Below are 23,163 nucleotides of genomic sequence, written 5' to 3'. Positions count from 1 at the left end.
TCGGCGGAGTGGTTCAAACACAGCACGGGAAGCGGGGATCGGCTGAAAAACACAGCGGGGAGGACACCACGATGGGCACAAAAGGACGCCGGACTGGACAAGGCCGCCGATGGACGTAATGGACGCCGGGCAAGACACCGACGAGGGGCATCCAAACTGTAAGTATTTCTTTTTTTTCAGGAATTTTCCTTCTAGGTTGGGAGCGCGTTATATGAAGATAAATACGGTACTCAAGTCACCTTTTTGCGCCTGATCTCCCGGATTTTGGGGACCTGGTACCGCCAGGCCGTAGGTCTCCTGGGCCCCAAACTTGGCACATATAGCCCCATTCTTCCTTTACAAGTGTGCAAAGTTTGTTGTCCGGAGGACTTACGACCGGGGAGCACCGATTTTTTAAATTCGTGCACCCCTTCCATAGACTTTCATGTTAAAGGGTCATTTCTCAGGTAACTTTGGGGACCCGGTACCGGCCCACCGAAACTTGGAACACATGTAGCCCCAGTCCTCCTTTACAAGTGTGCAAAGTTTTCGGTCTGGGGGACCTATGGCCGAGGAGCATCGAATTTTCAAAGCAGGGCACCCCTTCTATATACTCCCATGTTAAATGTAAGTCTAGTCATGGACATAGTGAGGCATGGGCACAGTGAGGCATGGACACAGTGAGACATGGACACAGTGAGGCATGGACACAGTGAGGCATGGACACAGTGAGGCATGCACAAGGACACAGTGAGGCAAAGTAAGGCACAGTGAGGCATGCAGATGGACACCCTAGGCTTATACTCTAGTCAATACGTTTTCCCATTTTTTTGTGGTAAAAATAGGTGCCTCGGCTTATATTCGGGTCAGCTTATACTCGAGTATATACGGTATATAAAAGGGTTGCTGCTCTCAAAGTGCATGTGCCTTTAAATTACTGGTCAGAATAGGAGCGCTACCTTGTGCTAAACTAATACATCATTACCACAAAACAAGAATAATAATCTGAATATCAACAATACCATTAACCATATTAATCAATATTAAATCAATAATAATAGTCTTATAAAAATTCAAGTATGTAAACTTTGCAGTGCAGCTTCAAAATGTTCAAACTGAGCAATGTAAAGTGCCAAGTGCTGAAAAGATAATACATGCAGTCTGTGATCCCCTCTATGTGCCCTCTCACTCGTAATCCAGGACTCCCATAACAGAAGTCACAAGTGATTGGGAGGATGGCTGGGCTCTGTCCCACGTGCTGTGTTTCCAACTGTAGCGTGCGTTGTTCTCAGTGAATCATCAGGGATATGTACAAATGGCAAAGAGAGCGATATAGCATAGGGGGGAGGGCAATGGCGCTTGCTAATAATCAAGATAATACCATAACAATACAAAAAACGAAATAACTTCTAGAATCCTGCTGTGGTCACAATCCAAATGTTCAATCAATTGAGCCAGAACATTTGTGTCACTCCTGATCAATATCACCCACCATCAATCAACAGGATGAAAAGGGGGGGGGGGGTAAACTTGAGTGATGTTGTTACCACCCAAGTGGTTCACATTTACAACATTTACAACAACATCACTCAAGTTTACCCCCCCCCCCCTTTTCATCCTGTTGATTGATGGTGGGTGATATTGATCAGGAGTGACACAAATTTTCTGGCTCAATTGATTGAACATTTGGATTGTGACCACCGCAGGATTCTAGAAGTTACTTAGTTTTTTGTATTGTTATGGTATTATCTTGATTATTAGCAAGCGCCATTGCCCTCCCCCTTATTTAGCAATTACTATCAGTGTGTAAGCACTTATTGGCATGGCTGCTGCTTAGTGTAATTTTAATTTTGAATCTGTAGTTTTTTATTAATATTGCTCTAGTTAATGTGGTTTGTGCAATAGTTTCCCCCATTATTGATATAGCGTAAGGCCCCTTTCACACGGGGCGGACCAGTAATTATCCGCCCCATAAACCTCCGCTTGCTCAGCGGGGATAGCTCCGTTGATCCCCGCTGAGGCGGTGGCGGCAGGGCGGTCCCCGCACACTGTGCAGGGACCGCCCTGTCTTTTCTCCGCTTTCCCCTATGGGGGGATCGGATAAACACGGACCGTATGTCCATGTTCATCCGATCCGCAGACGGAAGGAAAAATAGGGTTTCCTTCCGTCTGCAGAATCAGATCATTGCGGAGGCGGGTGAGATCGGGTGTCAGATCTCATAGGGACATACATTGGTCCCCATGAGATCGTGGATGTCAGCGGATGTTCATCCACTGACATCCGCAATCTCATAGGGACCAATGTATGTCCCTTTTTCATCCGCAAATGGATGGATGGATGAAAAAGCGGACATGCGGTCCGCAGGTGTGAAAGTGGCCTAACTCTGTTTATTGCATATAGAACTAACAATATCCACTTACATTGTTTGTTTTTTTATATGCAATAAACAAACGGAGCTACGCTATATCGCTCTCTTTGCCATTTGTACTTATCCCTGATGATTCACTGAGAACAACGCATGCTGCAGTTATAGACACAGCATGTGGACCACAGAGCCCAGCCATCCTCCCAATCAATTGTGGTTTCTGTTATGGAAGTCCTGGATTAGGAGTGAGAGGGCACACAGAGGGGAGCCCGGACTGCATTGATTATCTTTTCAGCACTTGGCGCTTTACATTGCTCATATTAAAAAAATGTAAGATGCACTGCAAAGTTTTGAAGTTCATGAACTTTACATACTTGAATTTTTAATGGACTATTATTATTATTGATTTTATATTGATTAATATTGTTAATGGTATTATTGATACTCCCATTATTGTTTTTGTTTTGTGGTAATCATGTATTAGTTTAGCACAAATTAGCCCTCTTATTCTGATCACATATGGTACAGATGGACTGTGATTGGCCCTGTCTGTACCCTGTGATCACTGTGACCAATCACAGAGATCAACACAATAGTACACAATAATTGGCATGCATCTAAGCCATTCATTGTGTACAGTTGTCATGTGATCTTCATTGTGTACAGTTGTCATGTGATCTTCATTGTGTACAGTTGTCATGTGATCTTCAGTAATTGGCCATATGACATGCACCCGGAACAACAAATGTCCCGCCTGGCTGTCATTTAAGTATAGGCTGGGTGGGAACTGGTTAATTATCAAGACTATTGATTAAGCTCTGCACATTGATAGTTATTGTTTTTAAGGAGTGATTCACATTTGTTTTAGCAGCTGGTAGGTTCATTTAGAGTTTAGAAGAGCCCTGTGGGTACAACATAAGGTTTTTGGTAGTACCAAGATTATGTGAGTGTGGGTGATTTTCCAGCTCCAGTTCCTAAATTCTGGCTGGTTAGTTAAATATTTAAAGAAAACATTCTTGGGCTTTTAAATATTGTTTCTGGATTATAAAGAAAATACATCAGATGTATCCAAAACAGATATATATATATATTTTTTTTTTTAATTATAAGCAATTTTTTCTTTATTTTTGGTCTCTTTTGAGATGCTAGTTGTTGTCCTACAGTATATGTCTACCTATATGTCTGATGTGCCAGACTGTTGCCGAGACTCCTCTGTAAAGGAGAACAATTGCAAAGTTGGAAAAATAAAAGAGAAAGAGCAGATCTTAAAAGGATTCTTTTCCAATGGGCTGATCATTACTATACATAGATTTAAGCATAAGCCTCGGACACAGATCTTACTTGGAGTGGACTTTGGAATGGTGTTTAATCTAAAACATTGCAAGTAAGCTGTTTTTTTGTTTTGTTTTTTATAAATCATACAATTTCCATCTGTTAGTGAGTCCAAGGTTTTTTTTTTTTTTTTAATCCTGGTGCACAAACAGGACACTGCAGAAAACATAGTTAAAGCGGGGGTTCACCCAAAAAAATATTCTAATATTACATTGAGCCGAGTTGTGAGAATGACATTAGGCTGTTTTTTTTTATTTCCTTGCCGTACATACCGTTTTATCAATATTTTCACCGCGGCTTCCAGGTATGTAATCTGCGGGACTGGGCGTTCCTATTCACATGTTAATTGATTGACATTCTTCCCACCGGCGCATACATCGCGTCACGAGTTGCCGAAAGAAGCCGGACTGCGAGTCGGCTCTATACGGCGCCTGCGCACCGACGTTCGGCTTCTTTCGGCAACTCGTGACACGCTGTATGCGCCGGTGGGAAGCATGTCAATCAATTAGCATGTGAATAGGAACGCCCCAGTCCGCAGATTACATACCGGAAGCCGCGGTGAAAATATAGATAAAACGGTATGTACGGCAAGGAAATAAAAAAAAAACAGCATAATGTCATTCTCACAACTCGGCTCAATGTAATGTCAGAATATCAGTCTGTATATGCAGTAAAGCATGCTTGTTACACTCTCTGTGGAACCTAAAAGGTTAATCCTCCACATTGAGTAAAAAGGCTGTTTGATCCTGTCTGACCTCCCCTTCTTTTACTGTCCCCTAATAACTTCCTGATAACATAGAGTCTGTGAAGTCAGGCTGCACATGCTCAGTTCGATGTATATGGATAGAGAGGTTGTTTTTTTTCTTGGAAGGGTGCATGTGATCAGCACAGGGCCAATCAGCACTGCTCAGACAGAGGTCTTGCTGTCTCATAGTACAGTCATAAAACTCCTCCTACAAGCTTTAACCAGTGATTGGCTGCACACTGCCAGAAGTCACAGGACTGCTCTAATTGCTAATGAGAAATATTATTAGGCAGTTTATATTTACTAAGATAATGGCATTTCCATAATGATTGCAGGGTCCTGGGTTTAGTAACACTTTAAGTAGAGGCTCCTTACCATGCCTGTCATCCAGTCAAACTGTTACTAAATAGGTAAAATAAAGGTATGCTTTAAAAATAGGACAACTTAGAGAATCTATATTGTTTTTTTGCCATCACATTGTTAAGCTCTTATTTTGTAATTATTTCTAATAATTTAATAAGTGAAATTCAATTAAAAGACAACAAAAAGTCAATTTGTTTCTTCTCAGTTACAGTTGTATTTTTAATTTTATTACACATGGCATCATTAGGTGGCATTTCACATTAGTCTATCAGCTATGAGTACTGTTGATTAGAGTTTTTCTTCCCATTAAAGGATCTAATCAAGAAAAATAATTTTCCTGCTAGCAGCAATAACATTAAGAGCCATGCTTCCCTTATAAAATGGAATGTATTATTTTCATTGTTATCTTCGCTGCTGACCACTGCGGAAGTACTTTGTAGAATGTACTTTCTTAACAATTCTACATCCACACATTTATATATGATCATTTTCACTATGGATCCCAACATCTAATAAAGCCAAGGATGTAATTATATGCATAATAAGCCATGCAGCTGCCAAGGAGGCCAGCAGCACAGTGGGTTAAGCATCTTCCGGCGACATAAAACTGTAACGAGGTAATGGTAATTTGCAGATTTCCTAGTGCGCTCAATGTATTTTGCTGAAGAAAAGGGTTGACTTTGCTGCTACTGTGTACAAATTTTTGAAAATAGCTTGTGGGCCCAAAGCTCAGGGCCTTAGCAATCTTTTATAGTCTTACTTTTTGATTCGGTGGAAGACCCAGTAGAAAAAGGTCTAGCGTGCTAGTTTGTGCTAAGGAGCCTGCAGCAAGTTATACAACTTCTTCATGCTTCAGGTCAATGGTGTAAATATACTTATACAGCAAATTGTATAACTGCTATGGGGCCCTGAGCTATATGACTACAAATTGATTTATGCCTATGAAAACAGCATTTTCCAAATATATTTTAAAATAATAGTATAACATATATAAAGCCTTGGAACTTATATACAAATGATCTGGACATGAGTTTTTTTGTACCACTAGCGAAATTGCCTTCAAAAGAACAGTAGAGAGACTGGGAGCCCCTTATTGTCTAACTCCACCTTTTGTTTAATTTTGCATGTTACACCCATCATTTTGTAACATGGGACCACCTGCCACAGCAGCTGTCTTACCTGAAATATGCAGAGCCTCACACAGCCATGTCAATCATTCACAGAGATCTGTAAATGAATGAACTACATGTCACGTCTTCCAGTGAGGCAGACAGACATGTAGGGCCAGATTCACAGAGCAAGTACGCCGGCATATCTACTGATTTGCCAGCGTACTTTCAAATTTCCTGCGTCGTATCTTTAGTTTAAACCTTAAACCAAGATACGACGGCATCTGGGTAAGATCCGACAGGCGTACGGCTTTGTACGCCTTCGGATCTTAGATGCAATACTTCGGCGCCCGCTGGGTGGAGTTTGCGTAGTTTTCCGCGTCGGGTATGCAAATGAGCTTTTTCCGCCGATCCACGAACGTACGCGCGGTTGTCGCATTCTCTTACGTCGTCTCTAGTCGGCTTTTTCCGGCGTATAGTTAAAGCTGCTATTTTGCGGCGTATAGATAGACTTGCCATGTTAAAGTATGGCCGTCGTTCCCGCGTCAAATATTGAATTTCTTTTTTTTTGCGTACGTCGTCCGTGAATAGGGATGGACGTAAGTCACGTCGAAGTTCAAAAAATGACGTCGTTGCGACGTCATTTCGCGCAAAGCACGGCGGGAAATTTTCGAAATGGAGCATGCGCAGTTTAATCGGCGTGGGGACGCGCTTCATTTAAATGAATCATGCCCCCTACCCTCCGATTTGAATTCCGCCGCCAGAAATACACTACACCGCCGTAACTTACGGCGCAAATTCTTCCTGGATTCGACTTTACGCCAGGTAAGATACGGCGGCGTAGCATATCTATGATATGCTGCGCGTGTCCATTTGTATGTGAATCTGCCCCGTAGTTCCCAATGAAACACAAGTATGATGAGCACCACCCTTGTAGCCTATTGATACTTCCTCCAGCTCTTCAACTAAAAACCTGTACCTCTGTACAGACATAGAGGTAGAGAAAGAGTCTGCAGAAGCCTGACATTGTACCCGTGATCACGATTCCAGTGCTCTGTAAGCTGATTTGCAAAAAAAAATTTGAATGCACATATTTTCTTTCCAGCAAATAGATGTGCATTTATTACTGTTTTGTAAAAGGTGCCGTTAGACTTCAATAGTTTTGTTATGGGGACTTATCACAAATAATTATGGCCCAACTTCAGTCAGTGAGTTGGTTATCTCTTTTGGAAGTGTAAGAGGGGCAGGATACAAGCACACTTTTAAAACCCGGTACACACTGGCCGAATGTTGGAAGACATCGGTCGGCTCAATAAAAACTGTCTGACATTCGGCCCATATGTATGTCAGTCTGTCTGACAGAAGCAGACTGTTTGGATGGCTTCTGTCAGACGAGCATGCTGGAAATCCAGCAGCCGACTGGATCAAGATCAGCGCTCTTAGCCAATGGCTGAGAGTGCTCATCAGAGTGTTCTGGTGGGAGGAGTGTCCCTCCGTCAGAACACAACAGCTCAGCGGCAGAGATCACTCTACTAACTTTGGATCCTTGGTACAGTGGCTCCGACCAGAAATGTCAGGTTCGTTAATGTTCGTTAATTCTAACGGGTTAGGGTGTACCAAGCTTAAAGTGATACTATACTTTTTTTTTTTTTTAAATAACAAACATGTCATACTTATCTTCACTGTGAAGCTCGTTTTGCACAGTGTGGCCCGAACGCCGTTTTCTGGGGTTCCACGGCAGCTCTCTCGGCTCTTCCCCACTTCAGATAACCCCCTGTGGGAAGCGCTCTCCCAAGGGGGTTACCTTGCGGGTACGTTCCCGAGTCCTGCATTCGGTGTCCATAGTCGCCGAGTCCAGGACTCGGCCCTGACGCACACGTCATTGGATTTGATTGACAGCAGCAGAAACCAATGGCTGCGCTGCTATCAATCTATCCAATGAAGACTCGAGAACACCAGAGAAACATCAAACGCATTCTCGAGGTGGGACATTCCAGGGCTCAGGTAAGTAAAACAGGGGGCTGGGGGGCCAGTAACCGTCAGATGTTTTTTCACCTTAATGCATAGGATTAGAACCCCTTTAAGAAGTCACTCATGTCAGGATAACATATTTTTCTTGCTGCGGGGAGCAAAATGAATTGTGAAGATATGTTGTAATCAATGTACAAAGTCAGATAGTCTGTGTAAACTGTATTTCTTTTGTTAAACATTCTGTGATGCATTTAGAAAAGCTTTCCAATATTCTATCAACAGCACATTGGACACAGCTATCTCACATTCAATTTGTGAATTGAGCCTTTGGACAAAAGTTTGATCATTGTGCTGTCCCATTCAGTTCTGTGTGTAACTTTGTCAATCTATCTTTCTAAACCTGCTTTTCTTGACATATGACAGATGAAGCCTGAATATAGATTACATCATATTTACAAACAATATTACATAATTACCTGACTATAAAAAAAATATATATATATATATATATATATATATATATATATATTTTAACCCTGACCAAATAAATAAAATACATACAAAATCGCTATACAGTACATTGCAATTAACAAAAAGAAAAAAGAACAATCTATTCAAAAAGTCATGCTGATTTTAAGAAAAAAGCTGAAGTTTGGGGGTGGTAGCAGTTATAGTAATAGAATTCCATTAGCAAATAGGATTGTGTAGAGCAGGGATAGTGCACCCATTGAATTTTACTTTTGTTATGTTTGTATAATATTGAGACCAAAATCCCTGGTGGGCGTTAGTGAGGAGAGCTGAGGGAACCCAGCGGACATCTGTTCGTTGATCTCTCCTAGCTAGATTGAACCCAGAAGCAACAAGTTGCTCATCATTCCCCAGCCACTATTAGCTTCAGTGGAGCATATAGGTGGTATATAGGTATAGCTTGTCAGCCCCTTATGTGATAGCAATAAAGATAAGTAAAAAAAAGTTTAAAAAATGAACTGTGCAGTATGTACCTATCCTATTTATAATAATGTATCTCTTATGGACTTTTTTCATCAGACAAACCGATCGTGTGTGGGCCCCATCGGTGTAAAAAAATAGAACATGTTTTACATTTTTCCGATAGATAAAAAAACGATAGGAAATTCCGATCATCTGTGTGGAAGTCCATCGGAGAAAAATCCATGCATGCTCAGAATCAAGTCGACGCATGCTCGGAAGCATCGAACTTCATTTTTTTCGGCTCGTCGTACTGTTTTACATCACCGCGTTTTTGCACGGTCGTAATTTAATCTGATAGTGTCTAGGCAAGACTGATAAAAGTCAGCTTCATCGTTTTTCAGACGAAAAAAATCCATCGGATTTTATTCCATCAGAAATCCGATCGTGTGTACACGGCCTTAGACTCAACGTAAACCTAAAATGACCATTTGGGTGGATTTAGTGTCAAAAGATCTGACAGGCCAAATCTGGAATATTTTGGAAGTTATACGTTTTTTTCTTTTTTGCCGTAATTGTGCACATATTCCTTTTTTTGCAGTCATTTTTATTTCACTGGCAAGTTCACATTCAGTAGTTTGAAGAATTCTGCTTAGTATTCATCTGGAAGCACTACAAGAACATTCTGTGACAGACGATTGAATGGTGCAGAGGCACAGTACATTGTGTCAAACAACATATACTGTATTTCAGGCAGGAATCAACAAACATCTCATGACAAAATGAAAAGAACCTGTTTCAAACACTCCACAGTTCATGCAGGTTACAGTACTTATTTACTTTTGGTGAGTCTATAGCTAAAAAGCGACATTAGGTAAATCATTCAAAGCCTGTTCAAGTGTGTTTAATAATAGAAAAAAGTTATATTATGCAAATTAAAACATTAAAATACAAAAATGTACACTGACAGCATTTTGGTTCATTAAAGGGTTGCTCTACTTCATCCACCTCTCTTTAGAATCCACTTCCCCGGTAAATTACTGGTTCCTACCAAAATAATAATGTTTCACACAGTGTCAGTGCAAGTGAAAACTGATGCAAATGTTTATCCATGTCAGTATACTGGTGAGCTCACTAGAGTTATTATATAAACAAGGATAGGTGGAAAGGGATTATAGTATATAGTCATTGGGCTCCTGAGATGACTGCATGCTTATGAGCACACGGAGGATGGGGAAAACATCCCTTTACCAACCAGTCACTGGGCAAATGGTTGGCTTTTCCCAGTCGATCGCTAATGTTAGCTATAAATAAGCCTGGCACTATGGATGCGTTTACAGGGCCTAATCATGTATGATCTGCCAATACAGTCAAACATTTTTAATGAAAACTTCTACATACTATCGGTCATCAGTGAGATCTTTTTAGAGTCATCTACTGTGTATTAGTACACATAAATTGTGGGGTACCAAGCAACGTAGTACTTGAAGAAAAAGACATACTGTATTTATTGGCGTATAACACTCACTTTTTTACCCTGAAAATAGAGGGTAAACTGTGCCTGTGTGTTATACGCAAGGGGCTGTGGGATATTTTTTTCCTGATACTTCCCTCTTAAAGTTAGGGTGCGTGTTATGTGCCTGTGCATGTTATACGCCGATAAATACGGTAATTCGTTTTGTAGATTTATACTGAGATCATACTAATAAGAGCCTACTGGTAATGGCAACATGGAGTTCCCCTCTTACATAGGATGGGCTTGTACAGAGTATTGCTTCGTGGCACTTAATACATGAACAATCCAGCTACGGATATTAGGCATTAGTCCAATATTCTTAATTTTCATTAGAATAGCATACAGACATATCTTCCAAGTACACATTACTCTATGCACTGCTTTGTGATTTCTATCACATAAGTACATTAGTCCATAAGACTTTTTTTGTGTTAAGAACTGTCAGCAAAGGATGTCTATGAAAGTATGATGGTAGCCAAACACATCTACATCGTGGTGCTATTTTGACAATATCCACTTCGCCTGTCACACCTGTTCACCCCTTATGGACCAGAGCAATTTTTAAATTTATAGTATGGACCTGTTCATTCAGTGATAATTTTGTCATTATTTACGATAACAACATAATACGTATATTGTTATGTTTACATATATTATATTTTATATATATACATATATATATATACGTAAATATATATATTTACATATATATATTTATTATATATATATATATATATATATATATATATATATATATATATATATATACATACAGTATCTCACAAAAGTGAGTACACCCTCACATTTTTGTAAATATTTTATTATATCTTTTCATGTGCCAACACTGAAGAAATTACACTTTGCCACAATTTAAAGTAGTGAGTGTACAGCTTGTATAACAGTGTAACTTTTCTGTCCCCTCAAAACAACGCAACACACAGCCATTATTGTCTAAACTGCTGGTAACAAAAGTGAGTACACCCTAATTGAAAATGTCCAAATTGGGCACTATTAGCCATTTTCCCTACCTGGTGGCATGTGACTCGATAATGTTACAAGGTCTTAGGTTTGAATAAGGAGCAGGTGTGTTAAATTTGGTGTTATCGCTCTCAGTCTCCCATACTGGTCACTGGAAGTTCAACATGGCACCTCATGGCAAAGAACTCTCTGAGGATCTGAAAAAAAGAATTGTTGCTCTACATAAAGATGGCCTAGGCTATAAGAAGATTGGCAAGACCCTGAAACTGAGCTGCAGCAGGGTGGCCAATACCGTCCAGAAGTTTAACAGGACAGATTCCACACAGAACAGTCTTCGCCATGGTTGACCAAAGGAGTTGAGTGCACGTGCTCAGCAATCCTTTGGTTGACCAAAGGAGTTGAGTGCTCGTGCTCAGCAATATATATATATATATATATATATATATATATATATATATATATATATATATATATATTGTATATTATTTAGTTTTTACATATATTGTTTTGTACAATCCTTAGACAAATAATTGTAACAAAACTAAACAAAATGCAATTATACTTTACATTTTAAGCAGTGTTAGTTTAAAAATAAAGTGTGTTGCTGCACATAGAAAGTGAGCACTTTATTCTGTAATTTGTAATTATACTAAAATTATGATTCTGGTACAAAGCATTCCAAAGTTATTTACATATGAATTAAAGTGTTTTTGTTTTTCAATATTGTTCCTTTTTGTATGTGATATGTGTAAATATATGTTAAAGGTGTAAAAATATTAAAAAACAAAAAGGTAAATAAGGGATTAAACATTTACTTGTCAGGTTGCTTTTATTTGACTTCATCTGCAAATCGTAGCTTGTCCCTTTGATCTGTAGATTAATAAACAGAACAATACAGAATGAAAGTTTCTTTGTATCTTTCTGTATTCACGGCTGAGCGATGTTGTTAGTAAACATTGCCAGATTGCTTTTTTTGACAGCTCCAATTACCGGGACCTTCTCTTGTACTCAGCAATGCAGCTGTGAATAAGCCGAATTGCTGTGTACTGGGACAGGGGATGTCCTGGTGTTCAATCGAATAGTGCGCTCTGTTGAAAAGTGCCCGTGCATGCGCAGTATGGAAGGGCACTCCAGCTGATTTCCCCATCAGCTGGCGTGACATCACCATAGTGCATGCGCACATTGTAGAAGGCATTTTTCGATGGGAGATACCATTTCATGGGCAAAATTGAAGGCTATGCAAACAGCGGAGGGAGAACGTAGGTGTCAGATTGTGCCTTGCTGTTGCGGGGTGGGTTTACAGGTTTCTCAAGGTTGGCTTTTGTCTGTTTCAGGGCGGGTTTGGTGTGTTGAATGGCGGGTTTTGCCTGTGTCTCAGGGTGGGTTGCAACACAGACAAAACCATTCGTGTAACACAGCCACAACCCACCCTGCAACAGCGAGGCACAATCTGACAACTACGGTTATGCCCATCAAATGGTATCGCCTGTAGAAAATAGCCTCCTACAATGTGCATATTTGCTATGGTGATGTCATGCCAGCTAATGGGGAAATCAGCTGGAGTACCATTCCGTACTGCGCATGCGTGGGCACTTTTCAACGGCAGGCACTATTCAATAGAACACCAGCACCAGAGCAGAAAGACTGGATGTTCTACACACACCCTGTGTATAAAGATAAACATTTTTGGGCGTGTGTGCAATGCCCAAAGTCTGCAACTAATTAAAATAGTAAACTCCCCCCCCCCCCCCCTCCACCACAGTATTTCAGTATTTCTAGCTGTGGCCTTCTTGTGCAAAGACAAATGTAGCATTTACTTCTTGGAATCCATTTGCCCATAGATTGCAGGCATGCAAACAGGAGGGTGTGCTTAGCTGAGAAAACCCTTACTCACCTCTTGGAGACTCCTGGGATGTATGACATAATTTGCTTTGGCCTGAAAACCAGAAATGAATTGAAGAAATGTAGTAAAAAAAAGTAAATATAATATACTTTCCTATATAATTGCTACTGCTATCAGGAAAAGAGTATTAACCATAGTCAATGTTGAGTGACAGAGTGAGGTTCTGATTTATTAAAAAATTATTACAAAGGATCTTTTTTTTTTTAATAACAAACATGTTAGGCTTTGCACAGAGCATCCCCATTCCTCCTCTTCTCTCCCACCCCTCCAATGTTTTTTCCCCCTACTGAATACCCCCCTAGCAAGCCGATTGCTAAGAGTGCATTAGTGTGGGCTCAATTCCAAACTGCATTGTCTATGTCTATTGAATACACACTGTGCAGCTCAGCCCAACCCCGCCTCTCTACCATCACTGGATTGACAGCAGCAGGAGCCAATCGCTCCCGCTCTTCTCAATAAGTCCAATGAGAAGGGAGAGAGAGCAGTGTTTCTGCTCTCGGGAAAAGCACTGAATCGGTCATGGATAAATATTTAGGGGGCTGGGAGGGAGCAGCGCCTAAAAGGATTTTTACCTTAATGCAGAGAATGCATTACGGTAAACAATCTTAAGCCCACAAGTATTATGAGCAATGTAAATCTATTTAGGTTGATTTTTCTTTTTATACAGTTTGGTTTCAGTTGAGAAAAAAAAAAAAAGATTTTTACTTTCAAAGAAAGTTTAAAACATTTAAATATCAAAGGAAAATAGCTTATCTTCATTGTCTCTAGCTGCCACCTTTTTGAATTGGATTGGTACTGAAAAATGTGTCAGTTAGAAAACATAATTTGAACTGAGGTTAGCTAGCATTCTGTTCCTAGATTACTTAGCGTCTGGCATGTTACCTGAGAGAATACTGAGAAACATCTACCATGTGAATGACTTTTTGGCCTTTTGCCAGTAGACTGTAGAGAGAAGGAAATTATTATAAGGGTAGTTAATGATTTGATTTTACTTCCACCATATTTAACACATTAGTATTTATTAGACTTAAGTATTAATAATTATTTTAGTTATTTGCATCTGGTAGTCATTTACCTAATTGATACTAGAGCCTTTTTGAATGCCCCAGTGGGACATTATAGTTCAAGACTGATCAAAGAAGCAAATTATATTATAACAGGTTTAAAGAGGTAGTATACCCGAAAAAAAACCCTGTAAGGCAAAGGCACAATGGGCTAGTGTGCACAGCACACTAGCCCATTATGAAATACTTACCTTAGAACGAAGCACTGGCATCGCCTCCCGATCACCGCTGAGGGAGCTGACATGTTCCTTCAGCATTTCTTCCGTGTTCGCAGCTCTGGCGATGTGAGTGGCCGGAGCCGAAATGACGTCACCCCTGCGCATGCACACGGAAGGCCTCTTTCCGGCAAGCAGCTCTGATTTTCCGGCAGCATCAGCCGGACTTCGGAGCGCATGCGCTGCTGACATCAGCGGCTGCATGCAACGTGAATATCTCCTAAATCGTACACGTTTAGAAGATATTCATTTTACCTACAGGTAAGCCTTACTATAAGCTTACCTGTAGGTACAAATGTCAAAGTGGGGTATACGACCGCTTTAAAGAATAAATATAAGTGAAATATTTAATGAAGCATTTTATGTTAATCAAATTTACTATTTATGCTTCAGCATATATGTACATTGTTTTATTCGCAAGAATCAGCTCTTATTATAATACTTTAGCAGTAAACCAACAGTAATGCTATTATCGTAAGAAATGTACTGGATCTTATGTTGTATCCCTGTAGCAAAGAGTTTATCTTGCTATCCATAGAAAAAGCAATAATCCTGGTTAAATAAGTTATTTAAAGCTAATTTGCTGATTAGTGAGAACATCACTCCATTGATAGATAGTATTACAAAGCAACTAAGACCTCTGTTCATTTTATTGAAAACGGGTTCTTAATTGAAAACACCAGCAAATGAACATGAATTCAACATGTCAAGGTGCGTTATGTGTAAAGCATGGTCCTCTTCTAATTTATTGAACTACAAACGTTGTAAAAAAATATGGCAATCACTAAACTGAATTCAAGATTATCTGGAGGCTACATCATACCTCACTGAAGGTTCACAAAGAAAACTGATGTTCTAACCCCTAAACCACTCTTTTTCCAACCTGAAAAAATGTGGACTTTGATCATTTACTATGATCTGTTATAGTAGATGGCATCAATTCTTTGGTAGACATAATTGGATCAGCCCTAGGCTACATACAATGTTATGAGGACTTATGGCAATCACCCTCTTGACCAAAGGGATTCTGGGAAATAAACATGTTTTATTTTCTTATTGTTTTAGTGTTTTCACTCCTGACCTCAGGAATTGGGAAAGACATTGATAAGGAACAAATGCTATCAGCTCTGAGTTTGCCATCAATATATTAAACATTTACATAATTTAAAGTAAAATGATATTAAAGTCTCTTTTTTTTTTATTTAACAAAAATAACAAACATGTTGTACTTACTTGCTCTGTGCAGTGGTTTTGCACAGAGCAGCCCAGATCCTCCAGTTCTCGGGTCCCACGTTGCTGCTACTGGCTCCTCCCTCCTGCCTAGTGCCCCCACAGCAAGCAGCTTGCTATGGGGGCACCCAAGCTCAGCCATTGCTCTCCGAGCTGCAAATCGGGTCTCGCCCCCATTTCCTTATTGGCTCACTGTATGGGTTGCCAAAAGCCAACCAGGAGTGTGAATCTCCAGAGAAATGCTCTCCTGCATGTCACTGGATCAAGAGGGGGCTCAGGTAAGTATTAGGGGGTGTTGGGGGTGTTCATGAAGGTAAAAAAAACCTTGTGCCTTTACAACCACTTTAAAAAAAAGACACATGTCTATCAAGTTCAACCAAATGACAAAAATAAATAGATTAAAAACCTGCATCCTTAGGAACCCTAAACTCTGCCCTATGTACCTGCATATTTATTTAATCCTGTGTACACCCATAGGTATATCAGTGGTAATCAAACCTGTCCTCAGGGCCCACTAACAGGGCAGGTTTGCAAGATAACTTTGACAGGTCTCTCCCACGGTGGCCGGACAACTCCCGCACCCCCCACCCCCCGGCCACCCAAGCCCCCTCTCCACCTTCACTAGCCACTAGCCATTCTACTTTATTAGAGTAGAACGACTGGTACTCTAATAGGCAGTACCAGTGGGAAAGTTAGACATTTTTTCACCCGGGGCAAAGAATCAGTTTGGTACCCCCCCCCCCTTATGGGACCAGATTAGGCAGAAGTGAGAAACTCCCAGGCCATAGCTGTTGAGTCAGCTGTCTGTCCCCACCCCCATGCTCCTCTGTTGTCCCCCCTGCTCCTCTGGTCCTCCCCCTGCTTCTTTATTCCCCCCAGGTGAGCGCTGTGGGCAGGGAGAGGAGGTGAGCGCTGCAGGAAGGGAGAGACAGAGGAGCAGAGGGGGCGGCGGTCCGCTGTCACTGAAGCCGGCCCATTGAGCCATCGGCCCACCGGGAAACTCCCTGTAGTCCCAATGGCCAGTCCATCCCGGTATGGGAGTAGTGGTGCTCAGTTCAAAATAGGTATGTACTTCATTTATAATAGTATATTTATATCTGTATATGTATAGTACATAAAACAGGACACACCGCCTCTATGATTAAGAGCCTTATGGCCTGAAATGCATTAGAGGAGGAGGGACAGCAATGGCAGCAGGATCTGGATCATGTGTGCACTGGACATTATGGAATAAGCTTATGGGAAAAGGAATGGGGGTAATGCAGTTTTCTTTTTACTGTCACAAGACACAGACCATGTTCTAAATGAAAAGAAGCATAAACCAATTGCTATGTTTTGTTTTACGTGCCTTTTCTACTATAAGCAGCATGCAAACAGCGGCTTTCAAAATGGTTAATATTGTTTAGACATGTTTTCCCGAAGTTTAAATGTAGCTGAAATGTGCTGAATTGATATAAACATGTAATGTTGGTAGCTGGCAATGGATTTTGATGAGACTGTAATTACCAGCGCACATTATTAAGTAACTGCATCCTGCTAATGTGTCTCCTGATGGTGAAATGTGTTTAGTGTATGTGCTCTAAAATATCAAGTTAACAGTGCTATGCACTTGCTAAACAATAGCTTTCAGAAGACAGAATGAAATGTCACCATTACATTAAAGAACCTTAATGAGCCCTTAATGCTGCTATAATTGCCACATTGTGGCTTTCGTTAAAGGAACTGTAATTTCAACACTAGGAGTTAAAAAAAAATGCATGTGATGGCTGTATCTTTTATCAGAGACATTTCTATTTTCTCAGAAGTTAATAAAAATAAGCTTCCTTGAAAGCACTAGGATACACAAGGCACTGAGTAAGGATAGGGATGGCCAAGCATTGTTTATAATAAACATTTTTAAAGGAGTAACTCCACTTTTGTGAAAAAAATATAACAAATAAAAAATAATAATAATATAACAAATACAAATACTACTCACATCATATTATAATTTAATGTTTAATAGTAATGCAGTTTAATGTTAATTCAATACAAGATAGTAACCTGAAGGTGTTCTGTACGCAGCTGCATTTCTTGCTTGTGATTGGCTCATTGATTTCCTAGAAGTCTGCACACAGATTTTAGGGATCCTCTGCAACACAAACGTCTAAAGGGATGCTGGTGCTGCAAATTTTCTCATCAAAACACTGAGAGTACAATAGCTGATCATAATGAACCAGGGTGTCCAATTAAGAATCACTTGGCACTGGACATGACCAAACAGTTATTTCTTGAGAGCAGTAACAGGTAGGAATCTGCTACAAAAAAAATCTGGGACTGCAAGGGTAATGAATGCCCTGTCAGCGCAAGTAGAGGAATTACTGATAACTGGCACCACCTGTTGGACACAGCTGATTACATTATAAAGAGCCCGGTTGTCATTTTGCTATAGACCGGGTGAGAAGGTTTTAAAATTAATAATTCAACACCAAGTTCACTTTACAGACCACTTATGTATTTATACATGTTGATCATATGCCCCCTTAATCTTCTCTTCTCAAGAAAGAATAAATGCAGTTCAGCTAATCTTTCCTAATAGCTGAGCTCCTCTATCAGTTTGGTTGCCCTTCTCTGCACTTAGTCCAGTTCCCCAATTTCATTTTCCTACATGGTGCTACAAATACTGTATCTGCTGAGTTTTAATATTGGGACACTTACCTGTCCAGAGTTCCCGCGATCTTGGCACCCCAGCCAATTTTCAAATCGGCTGTCGAGTGCTGACGCCGCCATTCTTAGTAAGGGAAATCGGCAGTAAAGCCTTTGGCTTCACAGCCAGTACCCTACTGTGCATGCGCAAAGCACGCTGCGCTTTCTAATTGACCCGGCAGTGGAGGAAGGAGAAGGGGGGCGAACTTCTGAGGGATGGCACTGTCTACAGAAGTGGGAAAGGGGACCTGTCAAAAACAGGTTCCCTTTGCCCCCTCCTTCCTGAAAGGTGCCAAATTTGGTGCCACAGGGGTGAAGGCGACACATAAGCAAAAGTTCCACTTTACTAATTGCCATCCTGGGCAAATCTGAAACGTTGCTCCTACATGTAAAAATCTACTTTTTTTTTTTTTTAAGTTAACCCAATTTTTATGTATAATGTAAAAGATGATGTTACGCCAAGTAAATACATACCTAACATGTCACGCTTTAAAATTGTGTCTGCCCATGAAATGGCGGCAAACTATGGTCCTTAAAGTTCTCCATAGGCGAGGCTTTATACGGCTTTACAGGTTACCAGTTTAGAGTTGCATAGGAGGTCTAGTGCTGGAATTATTGCTCTCGCTCTGACATTCATGAAAATACCTCACATGTGTGGTTCGGCCACTGTTTACATATATGTGTGGGAGTAACATATGCATTTGCATTTGGGGAGGGGGAGTTACCGCTCCAGGTGGGTCTGCTTGGGAATTAGCCCCCTCTCAGAAACCATGAGTGCTGACAATGCATATAGCAAAAGAATGAGGAAAAATCGTAATCAGCCGCACTTCGAAAACATCTCTTGGTTACTATGACTAAGCACTAGATTTTAGTGTGAAACGTGTCGGCAGTGTGTCCCATTTTTTGCTGTGGCTTGTAGTGTTTTTATCCTGTTTTACCAATAAAGGCAACCAAGAGATTTTTTTGAAGTGCGGATTTTTCCTCATTCTTTTGCATTTGCATTTGCACGTAAGCATGGTGGGTCAGGGCACACTTTAAAAATGTTTTTATTATTATTATTGTTTTATACAAAAAAAATACACTTTTTTTGGGATTAACTTTATTGCTATCACAAGAGATGAACAACATCCCTTGTGACAGCATGGTCCCTGACAGGTCCTCTTTATGGAGAGATCTGGGGTCTATCAGACCCCAAATCTCTCCTCTAGCCTCCCATGCAGCCAATCACACACAGATAAGTCTGATTGGCTGCTTTCCTGGCAACTGGTGGCCAGGTAAATAAAGAGGCGGGACCAGAAGTTATGACATATCTTGTCACTCCCGGTTTCTGCTGTTACAGAAAGAGGGGAATGACATCGGTGCAGGCATCATTCTGGTATAACCACTGAAATTGGAGGATGTCCAGGGACATCCTCCCGGTGGGAAGTGGTTAATGAAAACTACCTCAGTAGATATGTTAGGCTCAAAGCACTAAATTGTGAGGTGGAAGGGATGTGCCCCTTCTTCTGTTACCCTCAGAGGGTTGTGAAATCTAAAGATGACCATACACATACAGATTTAAATCTAACAGATACCTCCATCCATGCTAAACAGCGCACATGGATGAATCTACTGCTGCTGTTATATGTTGACAGCTAGCCCTGCCTGCTGTCAAAAGTACCTAAACAGTGGCTGCATCTGATTGGATTCAGCCACTGTTTGTCCTCCAAATTTCTACTCAGCTCCTTCAATCTTTCAATCAAGGTATGTTGGGGTTTGCCAATTTCACCTGGAACTGGACGAAACTCATGCAGCGTATGGCCAGATTTAATCAACTGCACTTTAAAAAAGCCTTGTACTTTAGTTTGTTCTTTTGTTACACTGTTTCGTTTTATGCCTATTTGGCCAAAATGTTAGTTTGCCGAAGATAACACTTTTAGAAGTAAACAGCAATCTGCGTGAGATGAACAGTAAATTGTAATTGCCTTGTTTCGATTGAATTAGCTTTTTGCAATTTGTGTCTCTGTAGTATCATACAGTTAAATCCCTCTCATGATTTCCCATTTCCTAAAAGCAAATTTACTTAAATATGTCCTCCCTTTGAAAGAAATGAATTGGGATTGTGGGATTTGTTGTGTCGTCAATGTACCTGATAACAGGGTTCAGCATCACAAGTTCATGCCAATTAGAAAGTGTTCAATGGTACATTTAGCATCTCTTGTGTACGTGGATTGTTTGTGTAATAGTTTGTTTTTCTCTGCAGTTCTTTAGAGGCCCAATAAAATGTAAGATTAAAACAAACATTTGCTAATGTCTTAATCATGTCTCCTTATGCTTTTGATTCCTTTGTCAATTTGCATTATGTGTAAAGGGCTCTGTTATCTGTATAGCTAACATTTTTGAAAACATGCAATGTTTGCATAGCAGAAGAAAAGCATACATACACGTTTTATGACTAATATTGCTAAATTACAATTGATTCATACACACTATTACACATTTAAAAATCATTTATATATACAGTTTTTCCAACTCTTAATTAAAATCTTATATTTTGTCAAATTCCAGGGCATCTTAGCATACCAAGACATTATCTTGATTTTCTGTATTATTCTATTAATATCCATAGCAGTATTGTTTGAATAAGTAATAGCAATAGAGTTCTAATAGTATGAGGGGCCAATTTAAACCTGAACATTATTCCTCTTTTTTCTTTTCTTATTCTATTTTCATGGGAATAGAACAAAAAAAAAATCTAGCTGGCTGATACCGGTAGGTTTTCCACCAAAGTGAACGGCATTGTCTGGTTCAATAGAAATTGGTCGACATTTGATCTGTGTGTATTGCAGTTGATCTGACAGAAGCCGGCCATTCGGTCAGCTTCTGTCGATAGGTCATGACAGAAAAAGGTCTGCCAATTGGCTCCTCATCAGTGACTTGAGCCAATGGCTGAGAACGTTGACCGGAATATTCTGGAATCCCCCTGTCACAACACAAAAGCACAGCAGGGTAGATCAATGTACTAACATCAGATAGTTAGTACAGTGGCTCCTCCTGAGCTGTCTTTTTTTTTTCCGTTCAGCCCTGCTGGGTTGAGCAAAAAAAAAACTACTAGTGTATACCAGGCTTTAGCTGGAAACACTGCAGAAAACTCTCTGGCCCCTTACTACATATGCTTAGTACTGAATTCCAATCTCAGGATTTTTTATTGAACTGAAGTGGTTATCTTCACAGGTGTCAGTGGCCCTGACTGTTGGAACCAAATAATGCAGAGCAGATTTCTGAAATCAAAATCCTGCTAGAGAGAGTGAAGATATATCCTGCCATTATTGGAAACCTAGACTCTTTCTTTAATGGGTAAGTCCACCCAAATCTCACCATGTTTTCTACTAGGATCTGCATACAGTATGTCTAGTATTCGGTACATAGGATGAGTGATATTTTAAAACAAAATATGTTGAAACAAGAGCAATAAACTCAAATGGGAACAGCTCATCTTTAACGTCTGCCAGAACAGAAATGACTCAACCCTCCATTTTCCAATGATAGTTTTGGCCTTTTTTTGAAAAAACTTTTTAATGACCAATCTTGGAGGTCAAGTGTACAGGTGCTTCTAAAACATGCCTGCATGATTTGCAAATATTCATTGAATTTTTTTTGTAAAACTAGCTACCAGGTTCACTGTGCTGCACTACCGGATAGGCCAAAGCTGTCTGTAGAGATTTATTACCACCCAGGATGTTGCATGTGGTCACGGGAAGTTTAACAGAAAATTGACAGGAAAATTACACTTACCTTAATTTGATCAATCAATTACATATTAATGTAGTTCTGTACACTCTACTGTATGTGTGCATATAATGTATTTCCTAAAGGTTATTTCCATTAAAATGTGTTAATATCTAACATTATATTATAAAGACTTTGACAGGAGCAGCAACAGTTGCAATTTAAAGTCTGTTCTTATAGTGTATTATTCACTTTCCAAACCGGATTGTATTTAGCTACACTTGCAACAATCAGTGCAATCATAGCCAACTGGGAGAGCTGGCATGAGATGTATCAAGATGTGTTAGACAAAATTACCTTTCTGCTGTTCCGGGTCACTCCTTCTTTAGATTAAAGTTAAGATGACAAATAAATGTCTCTGAATGGAGTTGAGTGAAATGGTATAAAGCTGCAGGTTTTCAAGCTTGCAGGCTTTTGTCTGATCTACAGTTGCAGGAGAAAATGAGGCAATTCAGCACCGTGTCATTGTATGTTGTAAGATGCTTGTCCCCTGTAAATCTTCTATAGCAGAACGTTTCATTTCTAAACAGCTGGATGCATGAGATGGCAACATATATATCTTTTTTTTTTTATCATAGACCATTTGTATATTGCATTATACTTCAGTTTATCTATTTCAGTATACAGTAAGTTGCCTTGTGCATATTACAGGTGTCAAGGCCAAAGCATGTTACAACAAATAAATGCCAATACATAATTTGTGTAAGTCACAATAGTGTCACATCCTGGTATTTGTGATTTTTTTAATATAGTGAGGCTGATTTACTAAAAGGGTTGAGAATCCTCACATAACAACCAAATGTAAATATTTACTTTCATTATCCAATCATTTAAAACAAATTCTTGTTTAACCGATTGCCACCCGCCGCACGCAGATATACGTCTGCAGAATGGCACGGGCAGGCAAAAGGACGTACCTGTACGTCCCCTTTAAGAAGCGGTTGTTGCGACCGCCGCGATCTCCGTGAGCACGCCCGCAGGTCCTGCGGACTCGATCGCCGCGGGCATACCC

The 23,163-nt window shown here is 40.2% G+C and overlaps 1 long non-coding RNA gene across 1 annotated transcript in view; it reads left to right on the top strand.

The window, feature by feature from the left end:
- Nucleotides 1-21,869, top strand: part of LOC120937227 — a 227,300-nt gene extending 205,431 nt beyond the window's left edge. The window contains exon 3 of the long non-coding RNA XR_005748689.1: nucleotides 21,597-21,869. This is a non-coding gene — a long non-coding RNA (uncharacterized LOC120937227). The remainder of the gene's footprint in view (nucleotides 1-21,596) is intronic.
- Nucleotides 21,870-23,163: the final 1,294 nt, after the last annotated feature.

The sequence above is a fragment of the Rana temporaria genome, chromosome 4 (assembly GCF_905171775.1).
Source record: "Rana temporaria chromosome 4, aRanTem1.1, whole genome shotgun sequence".
Lineage (NCBI taxonomy): Eukaryota > Metazoa > Chordata > Amphibia > Anura > Ranidae > Rana > Rana temporaria.
Note: the sequence above shows the minus strand (reverse complement) of the source record. Positions and strands in the feature narration are given on the sequence as shown.